The 22589-nt window shown below is 35.7% G+C and overlaps 1 long non-coding RNA gene across 1 annotated transcript; it reads right to left on the minus strand.

Annotated features, from left to right (window-relative positions):
* Positions 1-742: 742 nt before the first annotated feature.
* LOC123593279 lies at positions 743-22546 on the minus strand. The gene is made up of 3 exons (XR_006710230.1): positions 21320-22546; positions 20189-20248; positions 743-828 (listed from the first exon to the last, which is right to left on the minus strand). It is a non-coding gene; the product is annotated as an uncharacterized LOC123593279 (long non-coding RNA).
* Between the last annotated feature and the right edge of the window lie 43 nt (positions 22547-22589).

The following is a 22589-nucleotide window of genomic DNA, read 5'->3' on the forward strand; positions in this document are numbered from 1 at the left end:
CAGGTCACTCTCATTTCAAGTTTTTTAAATTATTACTTAATACTTTAAAAATACAATCAACTACTCAAAGTAAAAAATGACAACAATGTATTAGGGGCTTAATAACATATGTATAAGTAAAATGTATGACAGCAATAGCACAAAGACAGACAGGGAAGTAACGGAAGGACACAATATCCAAAGTTCTTATTCTATATGTGAGGTATTAGAATATCACTTAGAGGTAGACTGTGAGAGGTTACAGATGTATAATATATACTCTGAAATAACCCCAAAAATAAATAGCAGAGAGTTATAATAAACTGACAAAAGGAAGTAAAATGAAATTCCAATAAATTAAACTATTAGAGTAACAATCTATTAGATTTTTAAAAATGGGGAAAAGGAATTGTATATATCTGATATAACCAATTAATTTTGGAATTTTATGATATTAATTTCTTGCTCCTAATAGACTGAATTATATTTACAATAATATAATTTTCTCTTTACCTATTATATTACAATCACTTCAAATGCCACAATCAGTTATTTAAAAATGCAAATTAATACATCTTGTTATGGACCACATTATATTTTAAATTGTAATATTTCTTTCCAAGTATAACCAATGGTTCTTCTTTTTGTCATGATTTTCAAACATTCTTAAACAATTCTTAAATTATCTCTAAAGAAAATGAAAAATACAAGATAGATATGTCAATGCCTCATAAAATAAGAACATTTTCTCCAAGTTACACCTACCTTCCACATAATTTGGAAGGAAGATTCCTTAGTGTCATGAAGAATGCTAACTGGTTGTTCCCATTTCTTTTTCTGGAATTCAAACTGGAGAAAACAAATGAGAGTCAAGTGGCAGGAAATTTGCTTTGACCTTTCTAACTAAACCTTCTGTTACATAAATTTGAACTTTTCCACTAACTGGTAGGTTATATATATATAGAATATCATCAACTGTCATTTCTTTTCAGAGATGAGACTAGATGTGTTCCTGGTACCTTCCTCTGAGGTCTGCTCAATCTACTGAATTAGTTACCTTTATGCTGATTATCCCAGAGTTAAGATTGGGGGAAGGTTGCTGAAATTACCTCTCACATATTGATAGAGAATATATCTATTGGGAGGAGAGCTCCATTTATCTGGGTTTAGGTTGCACGTGGAAATTTATCATTGTAGGAACCTGACTGTTGTTCCAACCAGATGAAGAGTGACTTACCTGATTGAAAATTTTAGGAGAATGAATTTATTGGTTCAATATAGACCACTCCTCTCTCAGAGGCGACCTGACCTTGGAAAGTATACATTGGGGTCAACTTTCTGTGATAGACAGTTTTCTGCCATAAGAAGGAGTTTGTGCCTGTCTAAACTAGAGGTGCATATACCTGTTTGGCATAGATTATAAGAAATCCAAATTGTTATTTTACCCAGGTAGAAGTAGTTCAATGAATAAATAACAATTTATGAATGAATAAATAACAATTAGGGAAGGCTTATACTATGAGAAGAATAAATTACATTTTGGGGTTAAGAAAGGTAGAAATACTTCTCAATGAACATATGGAATCCAGAGCCTAAGAGTCAATTTAAAATGCCTATGCTGGAATACTCTGATTCTAAAATTCAGCTTTCTCTTTAATAAAAGTGATATATTAAGTGATTATTTTCTTCTTTCAAAATCCTGCATCTGTCTCTGGATTGGTTCCAGACTTAGGGTAAGGACAAAGGAGTAGTACTTATTGATCCAGTAAACCCCAACACCTTGGTAAATGGGCAGGAAACCTTGAGAATTAAGTAAGAGATGGATGAGGGAGGGGGCAAAATTACACCGGAAATCAGTGTTTTGATCAGGGCTGGGATTTAGTGTATTGAGCTAAGTGAGCTTTGGATCCTGGGTGAGACATGGAGTCAGGCAGGTAACTTGAGATTCTTTTGACAGTGCTGGCTGAACTTGCAGGTGTGGCTGAGGCAGGGATTAGATATTTTTAGGCATTGTTGGATGTAATAATATTTGCAGCTTTTATTGTGTCTTTGAGTCAAGACACAATTCAAGCTTGCATTTTAAGGTCCAGAGGCAGATGTGTGGCATGGCCTTAACATGTGGCTGCTTGCTGGGCCTTCTCTGCTTCTGAGATGTGTGTCACCAGCTCTGGGACCCTCAAGTATATAGTCACTGTTCTTGGGATGAGCACCATACAGTTGCAGAATGTGGGGGTGGAGGAAGCCCTTTCTAGAGAGAAAAACTGCATATTTTCACATGGTCCACTCCAGTCAAAGGGTCTCTAGCAGCAGATGCAAATGAATCCCAGAGGGTTCTGTTGCCTACACAGCAAGTAAATGATGAAGGTAAGCAAAACAGAAGAAGTTATGGAGAGTTCTTTGATGATAATTATGGCTACTTACAGTGTCAGACTAAAAGGCTTTGTGTGTGTGTGTGTGTATGTGTGTGTGTGTGTGTGTGTGTGTGTGTAAATTTACTTATTTATTTTGAGAGAGAAAGAATGAGGAATGGCAGAGAGAGGGGGACAGAAGATCTGACGTGGGCTCTATGTTGACAGCAGGGAGCCCGATGTGGGGCTCAAACTCACAAACCGTGAGATCATGACCTGAGTCGAAGTCAGACACTTAACCCACTGAGCCACTCAGGTGCCCCGTTAGACTGAAAGTTTTTAAGAATTGTGTGATTTAGAAAGACTACTTCTGTACTAGTGTGCATGATGTATTGAAGACAAGAAAACTAGATTGTGGAAGGAGTGGAAAGGCCATCACAACAGAGCAGACATAAAACAGCCAAGGTGTGAGCTAGAGTGATGGTAATTGGGATGAAAACCTGCATCCTGAGTGAGAGACCTGCTAAGACTCAGTGACAGCAAGTATGGAGGCAGAACAAAAGTTGGAAGAGCAGTGCTTCCATGATATAAAGAGCAAGCACAAGGGGTCAGTTTGGAAGATGCCATAGACCTATGGGCTTCATAAAGATAGCCATCTGATTGGAAATGTACAGAGAATACCTGGAAAATGCAGAACCATAGTCTAAGGGAGAGACTGGGATTGGAAATTTAGCTATGGAAATCACAGAGGTTATGGCTAATTGAGAGAAAGTATGTAAAAAGAGAAAAATAGTAAAAGACAAGACAGAACTTCCTGCTGGCCTTAAGGAACTAGAAATTAGAACAAAAGGCCATGGAAACCAAGAAACAGACTCTTAACTCTAGAGAACAAACTGATGGTTACCAGAGGGGAGGTGGGTGGGGGGATGGGTGAAATAGGTGTTGGGGATTAAGGAATGCACTTGCTGTGAGGAGCACTGGGTGATGTATGGAAGTGTGGAATCACTATATTGTGCACCTGAAACTAACAATTCACTGTATGTTAACTGACTGGAATTTAAATAAAAACTTTAAAAATTAATAAAATAATAAAATATATGCATAAGGGGGGAAAAGCCATGAAAGAAGACAAGAAAGGAAGAGTCAAAGAGATGAGAAAGAAACAACTAAGATTTGTCACAAAATCCAATTAAGAAGGATGGAGAATCTCAAAATATAAAAGGTGCAGGAAAATATTCTGGAGAATCTAAAGTGCATCAAATGTTCAATGGCATTCATTTAGTCATGTAATCAGCAACTGTTACAGAATTCTTAACAGGTGCCCAACACTGTGCAAGGTCCTGGGCATAAAATAAAAAAAGCCTCAAACTCTTCCTTCTTATCTTACAGTATAGTAAAAGAAATGGCTATTAATCAACTTAACTGTATAAATAAATAATTACCAACTGCAATGAGTGCAATGTATGGAAATCCAAGGCTGTAGAAATGAGTGTGCACAATAGGGGAACCTTATCTACTTGGGGAGAGTAAGAAAGATAAAGGATGGTTTCCTAGGATCTTGAATATATTTGATACCCACATGTGCAAGAATCCTCTGGTACTGCTATTGGGCTTGCAAGCAAAGAGTGACATCATTGTTCTCATCATTAAAAAAAAAAAAAAAGAACATGAAAACATATATACATTTCCTAGTGGAAACAACTAGACCTCCATTTTGAAAGAAAAGCAATATTAAAGAATTTTTATAATTCATTCATTGTTAAGACATTTTGCACCAACATTTACAAGGAAAAGACACATCATGAAAAGCAATGTGTGGGAACATTCAAAATTATTTTTTAATAATATGTGACATATTATATGAGTGCCATAAAAGGAAACGTGTATTTTGGCTTTGATTTCTGCATAAAAATTTACCACTGAAACAGATATTTTCATTTGGAAATCAATATTTTGGTTCTTAGGGCTAAAGCAAAGGCTTTGCTTGGAAATTACTTTTTTTTTTTTTTTTTTTTTTATGTTTGTTCATTTTTGAGAGAGAGAGTAGGGGAGGGGCAGACAGAGAGGGATACAGAATCTGAAGCAGGATCTGGGCTGTGAGTTGTAAGCACAGAGCCCAATGCAGGGCTGGAACCCACGAGCTGTGAGATCATGACCTGAGCCAAAGTCAGATGCTTGACTGACTCAGCTGTCTAGGTGCCCTGGAAATTACTTTCTTTTATACTTACTGTGAGGACAGAAATCTAGGAACTTAGAGTGCCATGACAACAACCATTGATCAAACACTGATATTCCCATGCAGTTCCTATCTGTTTAATTCATAAAGTTATCTCACAAAATTTGAAAAGCAAAGGCTGTAACACCTCATCCATGCAGTAAAAGTACTGAAAGTTGATTCACCTAAAAATTAAGAAATCAGGTTCAGAAATTTGAGCAGTACTTGTCAGAAAACAACTTTGATGCAAATTATACCATTACCCTCAGAATGTGCTGAAGATTGTGTTCTTAGTATTGCAATATTATAATTTATTTTTTAAAAGCAAAGTTAGACTCCTTTTAGAAACTGTCTTGAGAAACAGATATTAAAAGTTTGTTGATGGAGTTTCAGATTTCACATTGCATGTGATGTTCAACAGACTACTACTTGTTGAGATTTGGTGTAATATTAAAGAAGAATATCAACAATTACCTGCAAAGGTTATTAAAATGTTCCTCTCTTTCCTAACTATACATTTGTAGGAAGCTGAGTTTTCTTCATATACTTCAACCAAAATAGCACATTGTAACAAATTGAATGCAGAAGCAAATAAAAGAATCCAGCAGTCTTCTGCTATGCCATACACAAAAGGCGTTTACAAAAATGGAAAATTGTGGGGCACCTGGGTGGTTCAGTCAGTTAAGCATCTGACTTCAGCTCAGGTCATGATCTCGGAGTTTGTGGGTCTAAGCCCTGCATTGGGCCCCGTGCTGACAGCTCACAGCATGGAGTCTGCTTCTGATTCTGTGTCTCCTGCTCTCTGCCTCTCTCTCTCTCTCTCTCTCTCTCTCAAAAATAAACATTAAAAAAAAATTTTTTTAATAGAAAATTGTGCTGTCCTCAACAGATCTTGTTTTGTATTAGAAAAACTATATTACTTATGTTAATATATAATGGTGATTCATCGTTATTTTTATTTTTTTTTATTTTTATTTTTTTAGTTTTTTTTTTTTTTTTTTTTTGGGACAGAGAGAGACAGAACATGAATGGGGGAGGGGCAGAGAGAGAGGGAGACACAGAATCGGAAACAGGCTCCAGGCTCTGAGCCATCAGCCCAGAGCCCGACGCGGGGCTCGAACTCACAGACCGCGAGACCGTGACCTGGCTGAAGTCGGACGCTTAACCCACTGCGCCACCCAGGCGCCCCTTCATCGTTATTTTTAAATGAATTAATTTCTCAGATTTAATGTAATAACCATAGATGTAATATAAAGATCTAATGTGATAACCATAGATGTAATATAAAGATCTAATGTAATAACCATAGATGTAATATAAAGAAAAGGCCTTTGAGAGTCTTCAATAATTTTTGAGACTACAAAGTTGTGCTGAGATCCTGGATAAATACATGGTTACTATTCGTTATTTGGGATCATTCTTGGGATGCTTTAAACACAACATACTTCTCACAGTTTAGGATGAAACTGTAACTTTCAGTGAGTGGTTTACTTCAACAGCATGGCCAAATTAGTAGTGCCAAGGAAAGGACAGAGGATTTGTCCTTGCAGGTATTTGCCTTCATAGAGATTTCAGAGGACAGGGAAAAATCATTGTCAAACTACACATTACCTATGCTGGGATTGTAAAGTATATGTTGTTTGAAACTGAAAATAGCTATATTTCTTCCTAATTATAAAAAAAAATCATTAAAAATGTAAGCCAATTCCATAAAAAAAAGAATTTATCCATCACCTAAAGACAAGACAGTGTTAACATTTTAGTATCTTTTCTTTCAGACATGTTTTTCATATTATAGTGTTTGTGTGTGCATGTGAATGTGTGTGTGTATGTCTAAGGAAGAAATAATCCATGTGTAAACTTAGCTACAAGAGTTCTATGATAAAAAATTTCAGCTTGGAAATCTCTGGATTCTGAAAATCACAGGGGGTTGAGTAAGAAAGCTATCATATAAAGTTAAGTGTTAATTCCACTAAATCAAATGTAAACTGCCTTAAATGCTACAATAATAAAATTAAGTTTTAAAACTAAAATGTAGCTGAGTAACATATCTGGACATTAAACTACTTTCCAATTAGGGGCGCCTGGGTGGCTCAGTCAGCTGAGCATCCAACTTTGGCTCAGGTCATGATCTTACAGTTCGTGGGTTCGAGCCCTGCATCAAGTTCTGTGCTGACAGCTCAGAGCCTGGAGCCTGTTTCAGATTCTGTGTCTCCCTCTTCCTCTGGCCCACCCCCACTCATGCTCTGTCTCAAAAATACATAAACATTAAAAAAAAAAAAAAACTTTAGGGATCTTAATATACAGAAGCCATTCTAATCATATTTAAATGCTATTACAAATTAGAATAAGCACAAGTGAATTGTCACAGTACTATTCTGGTATTTGGTATTATTAAGAATGCATATATTAAAAAAAAAAGAATGCTTCTATTTTAAAAATCTTGTCTCACTGGATCTCTACCTTATCTACCAAATTTAGCTTTAAAATCTTACTTAAAAAAGTAATGTAACCCTATACATTCACCGACATTTAAGTCATGTGAAAGGTAGGAAGTAATTAGTATCAAATGTTTCTTAAATTAAAGACCATCTGCTTTTAATTTTTCCTCAGATGTCTTATCCACCTTCATTATGGAAAATATTAACTTTCCACAGATTAAACATGATTGAAACAATTTCTAAGAAGGAGAAAAATTGGTAGAACTGACCATTATACACTAAAGTCGAAATGATAACATCCAAAAATGTGCAGGTGAATCCTTTTTTCTTAACTACCTGGCAAATGTTTCAACCCAAGGACTGCACTCCTAAAAAAGGAAATACTCAAGTGGCCTTCTGAATTATTTTATGTATCACGTTCAGGCATTACTGATGAGTTCCAGTAATCAGATTTTGAAGAACAATTATCTGAAATAATTTACTGAAGAGATTTTTTGGTTATACCATAGTAAAAAGTATCATTGTATTTCAATATATCTTAGATTAAATGAGTTGTTTTGAGCAAAATAAACTCAATTCATAGTTTTAACTGAATACAAAGTTTATAAACTTTAATTTTAAATGATTTCTTCTTGGGGCGCCTGGGTGGCTTGGTCGGTTAAGCATCTGACTTCAGCTCAGGTCATGATCTCACGGTCCGTGAGTTCGAGCCCCGCGTCGGGCTCTGTGCTGACAGCTCAGAGCCTGGAGCCTGTTTCAGATTCTGTGTCTCCCTCTCTCTCTGCCCCTCCCCTGTTCATGCTCTGTCTCTCTCTGTCTCAAAAATAAATAAACATTAAAAAAAATTTTTAATGATTTCTTCTTGATTTCAAAGTTGTCTTGCACATTGCTCATTTACACATGATATGTATATGAACCGAAAAGGCATCAGACATGAAGAAAGGCATTTACAGACTAATGTAAACAATAAAATAAGAATCATGTTAACTTGCCATTGTATTTTCAGCTTAAAAAATGCTAACTTAATAATTAAATTATCGTCATTAAGGAGCATATTTAATTAATATGAAGAGTACTTACTAAAAACATTCACTTGTTTTAGATGTTATCAAAATCACAGTTTAATCCAAATGGACATAAAAATGTTGGACTTCAAATAATGCCATTTATATGCATGTAGATGTTCTCACAGGCTGTATAAAGTCCCCACCATGTTCATTTTAAGATGGATATATACAGCATTTACTTCAGTTCACAAAGTGTGGGCATAAAACAATCTACAGAAGCTTTTTATAGGGTTTAAAAGAGTTCTAATCACCCATGCCAACTGCACTCCTCTCTCAACACAAAACTGCTTTTGAAACCAAGCATTCATTTGCTAAAACAAGGCATCTGCTGTTAAAGAGATTGATTATCCTGGGGCCTGACCTAATTGGGAGATTAGATATGCTTCTCTACTATGGATGGCATGGTTTATAAAGAAAAAAAATTAGACCCAAAAAAGAGCAAACTTCTTTTGGACTCCAGTGTACTTTTATTTATTTCTAATTTTCTTTAAACAGAAACAAACAATATTGTGAGTATCAGGTTGGTGAAATTAGTGTGTTATGAGTTAAAAATTCATTGAGTCTACCGTGTTGTTTCTTTAGTAACAGGTACACATTCACTTTCACCACAGAAACCAAACATTACCAAAAAATGTCATTTTGGTCATATCCTACTGAGTTAAGATCATTATACAATATAGCACACACACACGCACACTCACACAAAATCTGGCCTTTTACTGATGCTATCATTTCGGTGTTTTCTATTGCCAGTTAGGTGTCGGTTTTTCCCCCAAACACAGACATCACCTCATTGCTGTGGCTAATTGCATTTTTCTTTCTAGTCTTTGACAACCAGACCTTTGTTAATGCTATTCACCAATATATCAGACTCAGGTCATCCATCCAAAACATTACAAAAGACCCAGATGCTCATGTAAATTGCACTCCCCAAAAGTACTGCCCTCTTCCTCCATGCAGATACAGATCTGTGACCCCCTCCCATTTTTGTACACTCCCTTTGTTTTCACTCAATCTTTCGTGGTTGGAAAAAGTGGTTTTTATAGCCTTTAAGAAACACTATACTTTGTTTACAAAATAAGTCAAATAATCAAGTTAATCCTGAAATTAGATAAATTTTCCATACAAAATTTAAAAAAACGCTTATTTCAGTTGAATTTCAAAACGGGGATTCATTTTCCACAATGAAGACATTTTCTATCCACTTTTTAACCTTTCCTGAGCTCTCAAGATAAAACTAAGTTTGATTGTCCTCTTTCACTGAATAAAAAAGTTTTCACGTAGAAGTGTCCAAGCAGAAGTGCAGGGCTAAATCATTTCCACAATATCCCTTAATTGAAAAGTCAATCTTATGTACTTGATGCTTTCTTATTGCCTTCAGCATAATTTGCATCAAGCATTAATCACTCAAAATCTCTACTTTCCTAAAGCCTTAAGTAACTTGAAAATAATTTTGAGATACTTAAAAATTACTATAATTCTGCCTTTAAAGGAAGATTATTAGGGATTCAAACGACATAGGCAACACACTGTGTGTGTGTAGATACATCCATATTTCAGGCTCAAGACTTCTTTCCATTCATTTTCCACCTTTTATATATTTTTACCTCATATACTTAAATGCTCACCATGTTTTAGATACGAAGTCACTGGAAGAGAAAGCAGAAACTGGTAATTTATTAAGTAGAAAAACAATGTATCCAGATAGGAACCAACAGCAATATTCAGTATTTTAAGGACAGCATCAAGATCAAGTTAATATATATGATATTCTGACTTTAAAGAGTTTCAGTTTGAATAAAATTGAGTGAAACTTACTAAAATGATAAGAAATCTGCAGGGTTACTAGAGCTACTACCATCCTTACCTTCTACTCACAAATACAACCACACTAAATTTAACACGCTCATCTGTCAGTTATAATACCAAGAAAAAAAAAAGGCAGAAATACTTTACGGAATTTATATAATAAAATGACATAAAACATTAGTAACCATTAAACCTTAGCAAATACAATGAAATATGGCAGTAAAATTAGGAACTGAATGACTCAGGAATGACTCAGGAACTGAATAACATCAGTTTATTGGAATCTTCCATGGTAAAGCTGAAATGTGCAGGCCTACTCTTTGAATCAAGTCAGAACTGAGCAGGGCTCACACAAAAAGAGCAGTGGGAGACAAACTAAACAAGGCCAAAAGGAAAGAGTAGGAACTAAGAAGAAGACTGAAAGTTTGGGGGAATTAAAGAACCAGAAATCAAAGTCACCAAAAATAGGGGAAAAGACAGGGGAAACTGATGAATCTAAGAAAATGAGGCAAACCCAGGGATTCTCCTGATAATTAGAGTACTCACTGCAATTTAAACAGTGAAGAAAAGAGTCTTGAGTTCTTCTTGCCTAGACTGTTACTATAGCTTTCCAATGTGTATTTCACATCAGCTACCATCATGTTACTAAAACATGACTTTAATTATATTTTCCCCAAAATATAAAACTTCAAAAACTTCCAGTGGCTTTCTCATGTCTCCTGGGGAAAGCCTCAACTTGTCAGCCTGCCACACAAGACTCCCTAGAACCCAGACGTGATTTAAGTACATGAAGACTGCGTCCTGGGTAAAGTGGGCTAGTTTGGGGCTTACACACTTTTGGTCTATTAAGTACTGTGTCTGTAATGTCTACATCCAATGTCTACCTAGATGTCTATGTCCAAGAATGTTATTGTCCTACGTTTTCTTTATGACCCACATCAAACTTAATGTTCTGCATTTAACCTTGCCTTACCATCACCTGTCTTTGTCTGATGAAGTTCCAAGTACTCTTCAAGTTCTATGTCCTTCAAGAAATATTCCCATAGTTATCTTTGAATTCATTTTCTATTTACTGCATACATTCACTTGATTTATCTTATACCTCCTTATTTGTAGCTATTTTAGTGTATTGACTCTGCAACTAGATTTGCCTGGAAAAGACTGTTTTTCCCCGTTGTCTCCATACAACTTTACATCATGAGGTAAGTAGTACTCAGTAAAGCATCCATCAAGGAACAAGGCTCTGTACTGTTACTTCTCCTTGGTTGATTTCTCTTTCAATTCCCCATAATGGCTGCTCCAAAAATCTTTCCAACCCTTTTTTCTTGTCTGCTTCTCTTTGCTCTTCCCCACTTCCCTATCTTGCCTCCTCATCCGTTGAGAAACTGAAGGCTATTTCTCACTTCACTTAATGTTCCATGAAAAATAAGAATTTACCTATACTCTGCCTCTCTTTTCTTGAATATTTTGATTTTGAAAGAGGGAAATGTCTCTTTTAAGGCTTATTCTCCATTTCGGCCCTTGATGCTACCACTTTCTGTGGTCTCCAATGTCTGGCTCTATTAGTTACACCTTTCCAACTTTCAACTTCAATTTTTATATTTCTCTGGCTCTCCCTTCCTCTTTATTTTATTCCTAAAAATAAAATTCCCCACACCCAGCAATCACTCATATATTTCCCCACTCTGCAATTTTCTTACCAACAGACCTTTTGCTGCTGTCTCCTTATCCCTTCCAAACTCCTGGTGAAAGACTTCTGTCCCCTACCATGTGACCCAAATTACTTCCTCTTAGTTCAACAAAGATCTTCTAAGTATAAAATCTGATGTTTTCCCAGTCATTATTTGTGGTTTGTGTACTAGACTACTAAAATAGTAATTTTTTTCCCAACTAACTCAAATAGGTATCCCAGGTTTTTACAGCATTCATTCCTCTCATGATTTGCCTCCTACTTCTCCACTTCCGAGTTTCTTTCATTGTCTCTTCTTTCTCCACGTATCATTTTATTAGTCATTACTCCCAGATCCTTCCCGGAGTCTTTTCTCTTCCTGACCTAAACTCACTTGAAGGAAAACTAATCCAACTGCACAAACTTGGCTATCATCTCCATGTATACACTTCCTCTATGACCTCTAAGATTCCAGACTTTATTCTTCAGAGATTAACCAAACACATCTGATCACATTTTCAAAATGCCTCTCAGATTTGTCATCTCTTTGCATTCTTATAGTACTGGATATTCTTTCTTGTTTTCTTTTTTCAGGACTATCCAGAGTTGGTAAGCTGAGCAGTGGGCTGGATTTCAATTACCATTCTGTCCCTTGGCCAGAGCATTTATAAAGTGCACAAAATATGAAACTACTTCTATCGTTGTAATCCTAGTCAGGGTACCCATTTTGGCTGCCTACTCTTAATCAGAAGAGCCAGTGCTCTACCCTGGGCCCTACCTCTTGTCTCCCTTCCTGCATTTTTGGCCTCTTCTCCTTGCTTCAACCTTTATCTTAAACTGACAGTCTTCCCTCCTACGTTGAGTATCCATTAGGTTTCCAGCCATTCAGTTACATTGTATTCCACTGTTAGATGAATCCTAGGAGTTTCACATCAGGAACGGAGGGAGGGTCAGGACATAAGGACCCACTATGGATTACCTCAAGGTAGATTATCTAAAATATAGCCCGGTCTTTTACACTTTCAGAACTCACATCCTGCTACAGTGCCTGGCAGAAAATAAGTGCTCAATGAATGTTAGCTATTATAATTATCTCTTGCTTGCCCTAATGTCAACAGAGTGTCTGTCTGTCCTCACTTTTTCCTTAAGCTGCATTAACTAAGGGCTTCTTCAGTTATCCTAAACCAAACATGTACCAGACTCAAGAAAGGTGCTTGGGAAAGTAGGGGAAAGCTATCTAAATAATTATAATAATAATCATCAACACTAATTTAACAATAACAATATATTAACCATAAACCAAATTTTTGGTTATATTATCTCATGTAATCTTCCAAAAACTTTATGGAACAAGTATTATTGCTACTTCCAGTTTACAGATGAGGAAAAAAGTCCTTATATAATCCTTCTTAAATTGTCCAGATATTCTGCCTCTAAAATGTTTCTCTAGAACATGAGAGGATGATGACGTCCTTTTCTTGCACACCTGTCTGTGAACTCTGCTTATGGTAGATTGGTTGGAGACTGCTGCTTCCTCAGACAATTCCATGACTCTCCACCTCTATGCTACCAGTAGTAAAGTTTTTTCATGTGATCCAAGGGGACTTTTACCATATAAGAATTTGTTGAAACTCCTTAGAGCGCTTTTATTCTGTGCCTTCAGCAGGTTTAAGTGGAAAATGAATGGTGTTCAAAAGTTTGGGGCACCCCTTCCCAATGAAAATAATGTATTTTCCTCACAGATTTGGTGTGGCAGAAGCCAGCATGGAAAATGATAGTTCAAATTTCCACACAAGCAAGTCAGCCATCCAAGCTACATTTATTCCATATCTACCTGGGAGAGAGGGCAAGCCAGGAACACCATCATCCCCAATTCAGGGTGCCTTATCCTTCAACCAATAGGATTTATGCACACATACTTTTTTTTTCTTTTTTTTTTTTTAATGTTTACTTATTTTGAAAGAGAGAGAGAAAGGAGCACAAGCGCAGGAGAGAAAGAGAGAGAGGGAGACAGAGAATCCCAAGAAGGCTCTGACCACCAGCTCAATTCATGAACTGTGAGGTCATGACCTGAGCCAAAACTAAGAGTTGGACACCTAACTCACGGAGCCACCCAGGCATCCCCCTGCATACATACTTTTAACTGATGATTTCCAGTGGAAAGTGTGCACAAAACAATCCGTTGGGGGGCAGGAAGAACTGTTAGAACTTCTATTTACATTGACTTTTTAATCTAAGAAAATGAGCTGTGGTAAAATGAAGCAAATGGATTGGCACCACTACCTTCACACGGTCTACATATCAGAAAGTCACAGATCACTCACTACGGGTATATCTTGAGGAAATGAAGGCCAATCAGTTCAAATTTAATTGCCCTCCCTATGCGGGTAGCACTCAGTACTGTGTTAACAACAATTTCAGGAAAATTAACACTCAGGATGTTCTTTCGAAGAAAGAGTGACTGTTTTAAATGAATAAGCACATGTTTTTCAAAAGACAGTCACACTGCTGAGAGAGCATGTTTGTATCAATTTTTTTAAAAAATATCTATACAATTGGAAAACTTGGAAACCAATTTTTCTAATCTATTTATAATTTTTCTAATCTACAAATTAGTTCTGAAGGCTATTAAAAGATAGAAACAATTAGTTCAATTAGTTCCAAACTAATAGGAAAATGAGTTTTCATATTTTTAAGAAATGGGTCAAAACTGCTTTAAACCTTTGTTTAGACCCATTTATTAAAATTATAAAAATACAGACAAATTAAAATAAATAGTAAGTCAACAATGAACTTCTTCCATTTGCGTCTTCATGTTTTTGTGATATATTCTTTTTTAGCTCTGACGGTCAAAAAGCCAAAAACAACAAGCTCAAAAACAAACAAACAAACAAAACCCCAAATATTAAAATAAGCCGAACTAAGTATCAGACTATTATTTGTTTTTTAATTGTTTTTAATGTTTGTTTATTTTTGAGAGAGAGACAGAGAGCAAGCAAGGGAGGGACAGAGAGAGAGGGAGATAGAATCCAAAGCAGGCTCCAGGCTCTGTGCTGTCAGCACAGGGAGCCTGATGTAGGGCTCGAATTCACGAGCCATGAGATAATGAGGTGAGCTGAAGTCAGATGCTCAACCAACTGAGCCACCCAGGTGCCCCTAAGTATCAGACTTTTAAATCACTCTTTACAAAAAATTAAACTAAATTTTAAAAAAATAATGAGGCGTCTTAACCACATAAATTTTAAGTCATTAATACATTTAGTGAAAGTAAAATAATTTATGTTCTAGTGATATAACAAGAATAATTTTATTTTTTTAAGAGAGAGAGAGTGCACGTGTTTAAGTGGGGGAGAGAGATTGAATCTTTAGCAGTCTCCATGCTCAACAAAAAGCCCAACATGGGGCTCAATCTCATGACTGTGAGATCATGACCTGAGCTAAAATCAAGATTCAGACACTTAACCAACTCAGCCACCCAGAAACCCTACAAAAATCATTTTTAAAAGAAACATTTCTTTATCTCATCTTTCTTAATTTCTAACATCTGTGTATGTTTTAAATATATATATATAAACATTTATTATGCTTATATACATAAAATATAAATATAGCTTAGAAAATGTTTATAATTTAGAGATAAATAAACTTATATTGATGAGTATTCATCACTTTTTCGGTTACTGATGCCATACACCATAAACAACAAGATCTTGGAGAAAGAAGAGGGTATATGCACATTTCCAGAGTCCTTCAAATAACCTTGCTTCAAGTTCAGATATACTTGAGGCATTAGGTAACTTCCTGCCCTTCCCACACTCCTGATATTTTTCCTAAAGTGGCAGCCATCCTAGGTATAGAAACACATAACTTCGTAAGTCCTTAAGATGTTCAACCATATTACAACAGTATATTTGGCTGCTTTTATGAGTTAAATATTATAATTTCTTATTAACCTAATGGAAACTAATGATAACTCAAATTTAATAAAACTCTTAATGTAAAATTCCAGAAATAAAAGGAACATATCTTATTAGTAATTCTTTAATTATACAAACTCATAACCACACCTCACTTAAGAATAACAAAATTCTGTGAATACATTTTAAAATATCTAAATGCTAGTCTGTTGTTTCTCATACTAGGACTGCAAGAATACTCTTGGAGATACACAAATTAAATGAAACTTCAAGTTTCCTTTTATTTCATATCAATGTAACACAAGCTTAAAAAGGTACATTCTGGATCATCCAAAAGACTACACTAAAAAAGATAATTGCCATCTATTTCAGTGTGAAAAGTTAGCACCTTTATTTACAACTATACTGAGACTAAGCAATAATAAAAAGACACCATTTGATTTTTAATCCACTTGGTCTCCAACACTAAACCTGCAACTCTAGAGTTCAGGAAGCTTTTTTGTTGTCAGTGATGTTAAACAGATTATGTACCTTACTCAAGAATAAAAAACACTGTCATATTCAATTTATAAGTGGGAAATCCCAGCAGAAATAATAGAATTAATGTGCATGACTGATCTGTAACCTGATAAATATGGCTTGACTACTATATTCTCTGAATGAGCTATAAACACAAGATACAAGTCAGGTTATAAGAGAACTGTTCCAATTTAAAAAGCCAGTTTATCTAAATAGAAAAATATAACCAAATTTAAAGTAAGGTGATTTTTCATGTTTTCACAAAGCTTTTTCTTCCCATAAATACTTCATAAATTGATATTCATAAATATTTAAGAAAGATCCAAACTTATTGTTTATTTATTTTATTTTGTCTATAGCACTCTGCAAAAAAATATCTTCCATTTACTTAAGTAACATCATGGTCTAATTATCAGTTGATAGATTTAGCACAACTAATTCATCTCTATTTACATATTAGACAACAATACAAATAACCCTACATACAGAATATTCAGAAACAACAAACTAAAAATATACAATAGGCATAAAATGTTAAATCAAATTTAATATATAATTATAAAATCATTTAAGAAATTAAATCTATTTTTATTAATTTAATAGCAACCATGGCTTTTTAATTCTTCACAGAGGCTTTGTGTTGGTAGTTTTATATCTGAAATTGTTCTAAGTTGTTTTGAATTTCAATTATATTTTAAAATACACTGTGCTATCAAATCTAACCGATTGCAGAACCCATTCTTCATATATATATTACACACACATATTCTATCAAACAGTGTCTGGGGATTAAATATGAGTAAGATTATCACCTACCTTTCAAATTACACCTTTTGTTACCTAATCATGATTGAGCCATGAAAAGACTTCCAAGTGACTATATGCCATTATCATTAGAGAATTATAATAAAATACCAAAACAAAATCATAACAAAACATGGTAATACTTTCTGGTAAAAACTGCTCATAATTTTCATTACAAGAACTTATGGAATTATTAATATGTTTCAGTAATATTTTTTCCTAACTTTTACTAAAAATAAGATTATAATATTCTATATGTACAACTGGATCATTAAAAATTATAAATTACACCAGTATAGAGATATATATGTTCACTTTATTAAGCCATTGCTTATTAATAAAATGTCATAATTCAAATTGTTGTGCTATCTTTTTGAATATATGAGCCAACAATCAAAGAAAGTCCTTAGGAGGAAAGTATGTGACGAAAATGGGTCTTTATGACAATATCCTTTTTTTAAAAAAAAAGCCAGTTCTCCAAACTGACATAATTAATAATTATTACCTATGTACACAATAATTTTTTCTCAAAATTTAAAGATTTTTTTTAATGTTTATTTATTTTTGAGAGAGAGAGAGACAGAGCACAAGTAGGGGAGGGGCAGAGACAGAGAGACACAGAATCCCAAGGAGGCTCCAGGCTCTGAGCTGTCAGCACAGAGTCTGATGCAGAGCTCAAACTCACCGACCTGGGCCAAAGTCCTCTGCTTAACCAACTGAGACACCCAGGTGCCCCAGTTTTCCCCAAAATTTATTAAATGAATTTTTTATTAAAATTATCATAAAGATAAGTATCCCTCACTGTTTTATCAGATTTAGAATAAACTGTTCTATGTCAAGATATTGGCCTCGAGAATAAAATAACACCTAGTGATTTGAAGGAAAACGCTCATAAGTCTGTAAGAATAATGATTCAACTATCTAAAATGTTTTCTTTTCCATGTACAAAAATACACAAATTAAATGTAAATAGGAATAGTGATTTATTACTATCACTGGTTACTATTTATTACTGATACATTAAATGTTTAAAAGAAAGATATGAATTCTATAATATATTATGATTTAACACTTCATTCTGATGTATTCCACATATACAAATACCTTAGAAGCCACTGAATACATTTTTCTTTTATTTTACTTTGAACAGAAGCACAAATTGAAGCATATTTACACTGAATTTTTAAAAGGTATTATTTCATATGCAAACAGTGCCATCTTCTGGCAGCTGAAACTATGTGTATTGACATAAAATTCATTATGGATTGTAACTGCCATTTTCTTGACAAGTTATGTGTACAGTTTATTGAATAAAAAACCTTTAATCTAAAATCAGTTGATTTTTGTAAAAATAACCTTTAAAAACAAGAGTATTAATTAGCATGTCTTCAAACTGATAAAATTTTTTAAAAAGACTAAGAACCCTAGATTCTACCACTAAATCTTCTAACTAGATATTGAATCTTAGACTAACCATGTAGCCACTCAGGACCTCAGTTTCCTCAACTAATAGATTGTTTAAATCATTAAATTACTTTCAGTTTAAGGTTCCATTTGATTCTAGCTTTAGAAATGTTTATTTCTGGTTTTAGCAGCCTAATATGGACTATAGGCCTGTTTATGACACACTTTTTCATAGGTATCTCTTTTATTAACATGTGTTTGGTTATGCTCTCTGCTTGAATTTTCTTCAGAAATAAATCTTAAGTTATGTTTATACTTCTCACTGTCCAAATAGCTTTCCTCTAAACATCAGAAAGACTTCATTGAATTGTAAATAAAACTAAACTCAAGTAACTGAAAATAAGGGTTTTTTTTTAAGTTTATTTATTTTGAGAGAAAGAGAGGGAGCATGTGTGTGCCAGAGAAAGAGAGGGGGCACTAGACAGAGAGTGGGGGAAAGGCAGAGTGAGAGGGGGGAGAGAGAATCACAAGTAGTCTCCTTGCTGTCAGCACTGAGCCCTACATAGGGCTGGATCTCATGAACTGTGACATCATGACCTGAGCTGAAATCAAGAATCAGACACTTAACCAACTGAGCCACCCAGGCACCTCCCAAAAGCAAGTTTTTAAAAAACATTCTGTAAAGATAAGATGGTTTAAATAAAATAGGTCAATATCAAACAAAACACTCAAAACTTAATAGGGGGACTCTTGGGTGGCTCAGTGGGGTAAGTGTCTGACTCTTAGTTTCTGCTCAGGTCATGATCTCACGGTTTTTGGAGTTCCAGCCCCACATCTGGCTCACACTGAGTGTGGAGCCTGCTTTGGATTCTCTGTCTCCCTCTCTCTCTTCCCCTCCCCCACTTACGCTGTCTGTCTCTCTCATAATAAATAAACTTTTTTATAAAACTATTTTTATCATTTATTCATTTTTGAGAGACAGAGACAGAATGTGAGCAGGGGAAGAGCAGAGAGAGAGGGAGACAGAGAATCCAAAGCCATGGGATCATGACCTGTGCCAAAGTTGGACGCCTAACCGACAGAACCACCCAGGCATCCCCAAAATAAATAATTTTTTTAAAAAGTTAAAAAAAATTAATAGGAAATAAATCTCTCCAAAGCTTCTAGAATCTTAAGTGTTATTGTGTTAAATAAATAGAATAGGCTCAGAGTTTGGGCAGCTCTTCCTAACATCTCCATAGATTTGACCAACACTATCCTGTTGGATTTATCTATACTCCCAATTCTTGCCTCCAAATACCTTGCTCTGATATAGATCTTCTTATTCAAACTCTTACACATCCATCTAGTCCAAGGTCTCAACTTCCTAGGCCTGCATTACTAAAATATCCATTGTGGTCTACTGTTTTTCACAAAGTAACATAAGGATCATTTGGGATGCTGATTAACATATGTCATCTCCTAGAGCCCATAGAGTAGACTGTCCAACAGAAATCTAACATGAGTCACACATGTAATTTTAAATGTTCTTGTAGTCAGATTAAAAAGCTACAATGAAACAAGTGAAATTAATCCAATGCATGTAAAAATATCATTTCAATATGTAATCAATTGAAAAACATAATATTTTACATTCTTTTTCTTTTATACTAAGTCTTTGAAATCAGGTATTTTTATACTTATAGCATATCTCAATTTGGACAAGCACACTTCAAGTGCCTAAGAGCCATCTGTGGCTAGTGGTTATGGTATTGGACTGCATTAGATTTGGAGAAGGGGGAATAAAAGCCAGGAACATACATATAGCAAAATACCAAAGTGATTCTTTCACACTCTCAAGTATGAGGGCCACCACTCTAGACTGTCCTGTACATAATCCATTCTACAACCACTACTGAAATTTACACCTGAGAAATGCCCCTTTAATTATGTCAATTCTAAGAAACTACAAATCCCTGGTACCTCCAATTTAATCAACTCATGTGGATATTCAAATCTCCCAAAATGTGGCCTCACCTCATTCATCCAATCGGTTCTCCAATTTCAAAATGTCTTGGGCTCTTCCATGAAATTTTCCTAGGGAAATATTAAAATGATCATTCAATTAACAAATATTGATGAAGTACCCATAAAATGTCAACATGGATCCTCCATGGTAAAAGGGAAGATGCAACCCAAATCGTTACATAATTATTACAATTCCATTGTTTTCATTGTAACACTGAAAGCAATGCTCTGAAATAGTGCTAATGAGATGCTAATATAGCACAGGACCTTATAGAGAGGTCAAAGAAAATTTCTAGAATACAGTTACATTTAAATAAAAAAAAAGAATATAAATATAATTAGAAATCTGAGCAGATAGAAATTTCTAGGCAGAGAAAAGCACATTATGAAAAGCCCTGAGGTGGAAAAGTGACTAACAGAAGAGGCAGATTGGGAAAATAATCTGAAAAGGGGCTGCTGAGTTAGGCAGAAGGCTGATAAGGCCAAATTTATGAGACTTCAATCTGTCCCGTCCCTTCCCTTCCCTCCCCTTCCCTTCTTTCTTTCATTTATTTAGAGACAGGGGAGAGAGAGAGAGGTGGTGGGGAGGAGCAGAAGTTAAGGGAGAAGAGAGAATCTCATGACTGTGAGATCATGACTTGAGCTGAAATCAAGAGTCGAACCAACTGCCACAACTGCCACGCGGGTGCTGCCTTTATTTTTTCAACTATGCATTTTTAAGCAAAACTAGATTACAAAGTCCTCAAAAAGTACAGACCTGGCCTTTTTTTTTTTTTTTTTTTTTTTTTTTTGGAGAGAGAGACACAGCATGAGCCAGGGAAACAGGCTCCAGGCAGTCAGTGCAGAACCTGTCATGGGGCTTGAACCCATGAGCCGTGAGGTCATGACTTGAGGCGAAGTAGGACGTTCAAAGAACTGAGCCACCCAGTGCCCCACAGACTTTACCTTCAAAGGTTAATTATTTCTTACATCTCTTCATAGAGCACAAAAAAAAACGTATTTAATAAATACTTCTATACATGGAAAACATACATTTTTCTAGCCATTTGAATTCTGGAATCTCCAAAATTATACCAACAATTATTTGCATCTTCAGATAATTTAAAAACTATATTACTATGAAACGGAAGGAAGTCTTACCTGAAGTGCTGAGTATTAATATAAAATTCCTTAGAAAGACAGACAATTTTTATTCGTAGTAAGGTGGGCATCATGCTCTACCAGTCTTATGCCAGAATTCTGACTCTAAGTTCCTGGTGGAAAGAGTGAAAAGTTGGTGATTTAAACACACAGATGAATCCTTAAAAGGGATCTCCATGAAGTCAGAGACTGTATGAGAAAGCTTATAGAAGAGCTATTTGGCAAAAGCCTCTGGCCAACAACTAGCAAAACAAGGAGAACCTCAGACTAAGAAACACAAGGACATTAATTCTGCTAACAGCCAGGGGCTTGGAAGAGAAACCCAGATCTTCAATGAGATTCCACTTGCAGACGCCTTTACTTCAACAGTGTGAGACCCTTAAGCAGAGCACTCGGCTATACCATACCAACTCCGGACCTACACGACTACGATAACAAATGGGTGATATTTTAAACCATTAATTTGTAGTGATTTGTTACAGAACAATAGAAAAGCAACACACTCAGGCACTTCTCATATAATTAAATAGCAAAGTATGTCTGGAACAAAGTTTTTGAGACTTCATTTTACAAATAATTTTGCTAGCTGCTTCAAGGCGAATAAAATTTTTGCGAAAATTGTTTCACAATTGACACGAACATTAATTGTGCACTCCCTGAAATATTTCTCATCCTAATGTAAAGTCATTGAATTTGTGAGTCAAAATTCCCCTAAAGTTCTTCAGTGTAGATGGGCCTTTTTGGTGCAATGAACTTACTCCTCTCACCACCTTGCCTGTGGGTGCAAAGTGCGCGGGATGGACGGAGCACAAGCTAGACTGCCAGATGCAGCCTCCAGCCGCTCCTGACCGCCTTACAGTGAGGCCGGGTGGAAGTAGGCTGAGCCCAGGACAGATATAGACACAGGACAAAAAAGGTTGCGGCTCATCCCTTTAACCCTAACCTAATTTCCCGGGAAAAGCCGCTCTCTCATACAGTAATCGGGCTCTCCAAGGCTGTGGCTTGGCTACCGCGCACACGGTTTCTTTACGAACTGCCAAAGCGTCTAGCAAAAGTTTCAAGCGCCCACTAGGGATCACTGGGGCCACTTAAGGTGCAGCTGGCGAACGGTTCATATCGCTTTGAAAATATCTATGAAACTCAGAAATTGTGCTCCCTGGCAGGCCTAAGGAGTGGCAACTAAAACCATACTCGCCCGCCCCCTTCCTCGACGCAGTCTAGATTGCCACAACTAGAAGAGCCAGCCCGGGACGCTCGAGACCCGGACTAC

Source organism: Leopardus geoffroyi, chromosome B1, assembly GCF_018350155.1.
Source record: "Leopardus geoffroyi isolate Oge1 chromosome B1, O.geoffroyi_Oge1_pat1.0, whole genome shotgun sequence".
NCBI lineage: Eukaryota > Metazoa > Chordata > Mammalia > Carnivora > Felidae > Leopardus > Leopardus geoffroyi.